Here is a 6838-nt window from a genome sequence, read left to right as displayed (position 1 = left end):
TGTAACATAGTCATATGGATATACACCCTTCCGCCTAATTAATTTCAGGTCCTGATTTGGAAACAATGCACGTGTGATTTTGAATTGATCATCAGATAATTGAGTGGCCAGTGTATCCAGGCTAGCTGATAAAAATCTGTAAGAATCAAGAAATCTTATGTGAATAGGAACACCATCAACTTTAATTATCTTGCTAATAGATATATATTTCTCATCATTTTCAGCTAAAATATTTAAATTCTGCTTCTCAAACCCCTCGTACCTGATCAGATGATGGAAATCATAAATGGATGCTCCATGGCAAAATATGGGGACAAATCTTGGTCTCTTGATCTTAATATTACAGCTATTACACAGGGCCATTAAGAATTTACCATCTGTATGAGAATGGTGATGAACCTTGATATTTGTATCTGAAAATTCACAATCACATACCGGGCATTTTTCTGCATTGTTGAAATCCTCAATCTGTTCCTCTGTTAAAGGCAACATGGGTTTTGATTTTAATAAGATGTTATATGCTATGTCACGGCACTCATTTTCTATTCTATGCGCAAATATTTTGATGGCATTTGGTCCCTTGTATGAATATTCTTTAATAACAACACCATCCTGTACAACCACATAACAAAAGCTGGAAGGTTCATGCAGCTGGTATGGTGTAATTGAAGATTCTTCGGGATCTGGATTGCAGAATGCAAGAGATTTGAGATTTGATTCAGAATCCCAGACAATATATGCTGGGTGTTCCAACAAGGCTTCAGACTTTTTGAATTTGCAATTTTCACTTGGATTAGGCATCACCATATGAACAGGTTTATGATTCCCACAGTATTTCAGATGCTCAATTAACTTGTTTTTAGCAATTTCTGCACTCTCTTCCCGAACCCCCTTCACCATTTTTTGACCATCAAATACAGTTAAGCATCTTCTGCACAACTTGAATATTGTATTGGATTTGTCTATTTGCTTTCTCACTAAAGCTTCAAGATTTTTTATCAGAGTGTAATGATATGTGCCATCCCCTTCAATTAAGAGCAAATCAATCGGAATAGCAGATTCATCATCAATTGTACTGATTCTGAGAGGTGCTATCGGGCAATTGCCAGTGGAACAAATAAATACATTAATAGATAATTGTTTGCCATTGATGTGCCTGGCCCTTTTTTCAAATTTGTCAATATTCTGGACAGACATTGGATATTCCAAACCCTCCATTGCCTCGTCAAAATCATGTTCATGCTGTTTGTAATAACTTATTCTCTGAGGATCCCTTGAAACTGGATACAAAGCAGCTAATATACACCACAAAAAGCATTTCGCGTCATTATTTTTTATATTGACCACGGCTCTTTTGTTTTTGATATTGGCAGGTAATGGCAGATATGTAGAACCTTTTAATGGGCTGAATTCAGAAATATTAACATATAACTTGTGCGATGAACCGCATAGGCTCCATCCTGATTCTTTTGCCGCAAATTCAGAGTGTTTAATATTCAATTGATTTATCAAGCTGCTTATTATTGTGTCTGAATTTGAATTTGAATATACAGGTACAGTTTCTGTTAAGTGGGGATGTATAAATTTTGTGCCATTTGGCTTCTTATATTGTACAAACAATTTGAGGGAGAGCTTATAAGAGCCATTTTGTGCATTAAGAATTGCCTGCAGATTAGGATTTATACTGTTCAAGAAATTCTCAATGCCACATCTTGGCTCTGATACAAACCGGTAATCCCTAAGTTGGGCATTAAAACTGCTACGGATGGGTGCATGGCGTAGCTGCTTTGCTGGTCCAGCATTAACAGGTACTTCGTGCCTTCTTTTCAGGCCAGATGTGGATGGTTGAGGGGGCAATGTTGATGACTGTACAGAGCAAGTATCTTTATGTTTATATGTGAAATATTCCATGTTATATTTTCTATTGCATTTGGGGCAAATTTTTGTGGGAGTTTTGTATTTGTCTGGATTACAAATTTTTTGATGCTTGGCCCAATTAGAGCTGGATATATTCTTATTGCACTGATTACAATATTTTTGATTCGGCATTTTTGTTGTTGTTTATTATATACAATTTCCTGGGATTCAATTCAAAACTTTATACTGAATAAAAAATATCAGTTGGGTTCAGCACTGTGATTTGTGTGTGTGTATATGTGTGTATGTGTATATACACTTAATATTTTTGGATTTGGTATTTATATAAAATTTCCTGGGTTTTAAATCTAATCTCTATGGATTAATATTATTAATATTAATCTTATGACAGGTTGTAAAGCCAATAGCCCACAAGTATAAAATCATTCACACCAACCTTCCGCAAATACCTGCACGGACATGCATGTCTTGAATAGCAATAACCTTGTTATGTATAACACGCTGGGACAAATATAAGCTTGACTCTAAATATGAGTGGATTACAACAAATATCAGATTTTATATTGTTCAATATGAATTTAAACCTGTAAGTATGAGAAGTACTGTATCAACACATCTGTTCTCCTCAGTCAGTCTCACAATACTGAATGATGCAATACTCGGGAATTTCTGTAAATACTGGCGCTGAAACATGCAAAGCAAAAATCAATACTACCGTCTCGGGAATTCCACACACTGACACAGAGGAGAAACATGCAAACACGAAGCGATTCTAGAGGTAGGCTCTGCATATTGCATTGTTTTAATATTAAATAAGCAAATTAAATGGTATCCAATTGAACTTAAACCTGAAGTAAATATGTATAGGTGGGTATGGATACAAGTTTATAGACAAACTGATGCAATTTTTGTAAATATGCTTGAGGGGGGTTTGATATTTTCCGAATTATAAAATTCTTGGGTTAGGCAGGTGCTACACTTAAACAAAAAACTTATATGAACATGTTGAGCAAGTTTTAAGTATAGCAAATCTGCTGGAGAGGGGTTCGTACTTTCTGAAAAATTCCCGAGGGCATTTTTTACAAAAATCTTGAATTATAAGAGCTCCACACTTGAGCAAAAACTCATATGGGCATGTTGAGCAAGTTTTAAGTATGGCCAAAGCTGTTGGAGAGGGGTTCGTACTTTCTCGCGCTGTCCCTACCGTAAATACATCTACTTGTTCGGTCAAGTATAATCAAACCGATTGGTTCCAGATCACGTGTCTACATTCAGAGAGCGGAAGAAAAGATGACACGAGATGGTTGGTTAAGTTTTCGAGTATTCTAAGGAATTGAAACCATAAAAAGTCATGACAATTTTCTTATATATGGGATTTTAGGCACAAATTCCAAAAATCCTATATTGCGCAGTTGTAGTATAGTAAAAATAGTGTTCGATAAGTACTTGGAGTTTTGTCGTATGGATGAGTGTATTTTAAACTACGTTGACCACAATTGAAAGAGAAATTTGTCTGCTTTAGAAGATAGGATGAAATTAGTCTTTGACCAAGGGTCATAGGAGTTTGAACTCCTGGAGGGAGTATTGACAGAGGAACAGGAAGTTAAACGATAGCGGCTTTTCGATTTAGGATTTCAAAGTTGACAATAGAAGGAAGATAAAGGAGGCGATAACATGTCCCGCAGGTTATTTTGGGGTTGTAGCTGCAGTAAAATTGTGTCACTCGTCTACTTTAATTAAACTGTACTTCTGAAATTTAGTATTTTGTGCTTTTTTCCTCGATCTGTAAATATGTCGTTATTATGTTTGGAAATAATAATTTTGAAATTAATATGTATACTTTCATGACTCACAATAATTAAAATATACAAATATTTCTTCATCATACTAATCGCGGCAGAAGTAATCAATGTTCGGTTATGGAAAGTTTGAAGCCAGCTATGTTGGTCAAAATGAAAATTTAGATAAATACTCGAAGGTACCCAACTGTCTTAAAGATTCCTTGCCATTATCTCTCAATTTACAGAATTTTTGGAACGTATGAGGTATAAGGAAAACCTATTTTTCGTCAGTGTTCTCGAAACATGTTGACTACAAATTTCATCTCAATTTACGGCAGTTTAGCGTAATCATGAAATTATTATCGGCCCAATCTGCCAAACCACTCCTCCCACCTAATGCCAGAAACTTTCCGTTGCTAAATTCAGACCGGGTGGCAGAAGGGTGTATTTAACGAGGATGTCGTTCATCCTAAAGAAATAGGAGTCCACTTTCTAATAACCTCTCTTACCCTCACACCACTTTACATTTCATCTTGTTCTAACGTTTTTATTTCCCCTCTTCCATACTCTCTATTTCCTAACTCACCACAGTATAATAATTTTAAAAACATATTGTTAATGATACGTCTTAAAGCTCTTTCGGTCATTTAGAGAGTTTTGAAAATGTCATAAATTGCATAAAAAAGACTACATATTGCATTTTTTAAAGGGCGTAAGCTACATTGAATTACTTTGAGGGGAAATTGTTACAAAACTGTCATTTTTTTGCTGATTTCTGTCAGCCACAATTTGCCTATCGTATTTGATACTTTTGCATCAAAAAAGAATAGTAAGTTTTACAAAAGATATTTACACTGCAATTCGTAATTTAAATTCGGATTTCGACAGAAATAATAAATGTTAGTGCAACCGTAGATCTTTATGATGTAGTTGCACATATATGGATACGAAAAGCGTTGCTCGAGCATTCAAATTCAAATTCTTTATTTGCCTGGGCGAGGTTCAGCCTGAGGCTGTTCTGCGACCTAGCCCGTATCATGGATAAAGTTACAATTTTTATAAATTTGTGGTTACAGTATTAATAAAAGTATATAATAAATTGTACGATTTAGCTACAGAATGCTACTATTATTCAAGTAATTGTAATAAATGTTGTATGTGTAAAATGATACAAGAATTGTGTGAAAAGACAACAACATAAAAATGAAAAAAAAAAGATGTAGGCAATATACATAACATAAACATACAGTATTCGTAAAATCTAAATGAGCAAACTGCAATCAAGAAGAATTCTCTTCTTTACGTTCTGTACACGCTGCGGAAGTTTTTTGGTGATGTACGGCGACATTCTGTATAGACGTACACACACCTCCCTCCGGCGTGCATACATGCCTGTGTGTATATAGGCTTACAACATACGCGGTTCCCGCCCCGCAAATATCTAGGTCCACCTGTGGAAAGAGGCTTTGTGTAATTCGCACAGTAGCTAATGTTTCCTTTTGCCCCTTAGATACTTTTTCACTTTAACATTATTTCGCTACAAAGTAAAATACAGACCTCTCCACACACGCATATTCCAATTTTTATGCAAGAAATTAGTATATTTAAAGATAATAGTAGTTACAACGGAGAATAGAGAGTTTTTTCACGTATCATAATTATTTTCCTTACTGAAAAAGGAACAAAATATTTTCAGTAACTTTCCCATTATATAATTGATTGATTGATTGATTGATTTAGTTTATTTTACTTCGCTTTTTGTGCCTCTTGGCTAATTTGCGATGGGAATGAGTGATGAAATGATGAAATTGATGAATGGACATTCACAAACAACCAAGCCCGACCGGGATTCGAACCCGGGACCCTTGGCGTCACAGCGCGATGTGCTAACCACTCGGCCACAGGGTCGGGCCCCATTATATAAAGGTAGGTATTGCTGCTACAACCATTTTTCGTCTTCTTCTTCTAAGAGAATCAAACCCAACAAGCCTAACCTAACCACTACAGATTGTTGCAATCACAAAAGGCTACCAGCCAATGTCAATGCATAATCATACCTTATATAAATACAGTAAAACCTCGTTGATACGGACTAATGGGGGGGATAAGATGATCAGTTTAACGAAATTCCGGATTAACTAAAAGAACAGTAGAAAGTGCATTAAAACTTCGTTTATAGCAACAAGACACGTTTATTATGGTGTATGTAAAGGGCACAGGCCAAAATACACTATACAGTACAGTAAAATGTAAAGCAATACGACAATGCAGTGCTTCTAGCCCAGAGGCGCAACCACGAATTGTTGTCTGGGGGAGGCGAGTACCGGGATAAACGTACCAACAAAAATAATAATAATAACAACAACAATAATGACTATTATTATTATTATAGGCTAGTAGTAGTAGTAGTAATAGTAGTTGTATCAAAAACGTTATTATCCTCATAAATCACGCCAAGAGGGGGTAGAAGTCGGTGCTAAAGCATTTGTTTGGAACAAACTATTTGAAATACTTTTTCAACACCGTCAATTTCACATTAGCTAATAATGGAAAACAAGCACACAAACTGTATTTTTGAATGGCAGAAAATGAATGATAAATGCATTCCGTAGATAATAATTTTTGTGCATATAACATGTATAACTTTTATGTCAGTAGTGTAAAATACCCTATTATAAACTCGAGAAAGTATGAACCCCCCTCTGGCAGATTTGCCTACACTTAAAACAGGCTCAACATGCCCATATGAGCTTTTTGCTCAAGTGTGGAACCCCGTCTAATCCAAGATTTTTGTAAAAATGCCCTCCGGAATTTCCTGAGAAAGTATGAGCCTCCTCAGATTGATTTGCCTACACTTATAAAAGGCACTTCTGTGAGATTGTTGTCTATAATCCTGTTAAAAATATGCCCCTCTTGATATTTTTTTTTGGCCACACCTAAAACTACGCCAAACGTATTAACACACACACACACACACACCCCCCCACACACACACACACACACACACACACACACACACACCCACACCCACATATATTTACTTCTGGTTTAAGTTCAATTGGATACCAGGTTCAATTTGTTTATCTAATATTAAAACAATGTAATTTTTCTAGAATTGCTCTGTGACTCTCTCATTTCTTACATCATAAACATATGATTTTTCACCTATGAGAATAACA

The sequence above is a fragment of the Lepisma saccharinum genome, chromosome 17 (genome assembly GCF_977018435.1).
Source record: "Lepisma saccharinum chromosome 17, izLepSacc3.1, whole genome shotgun sequence".
Lineage (NCBI taxonomy): Eukaryota > Metazoa > Arthropoda > Insecta > Zygentoma > Lepismatidae > Lepisma > Lepisma saccharinum.
This window is presented reverse-complemented; position numbering follows the sequence as displayed.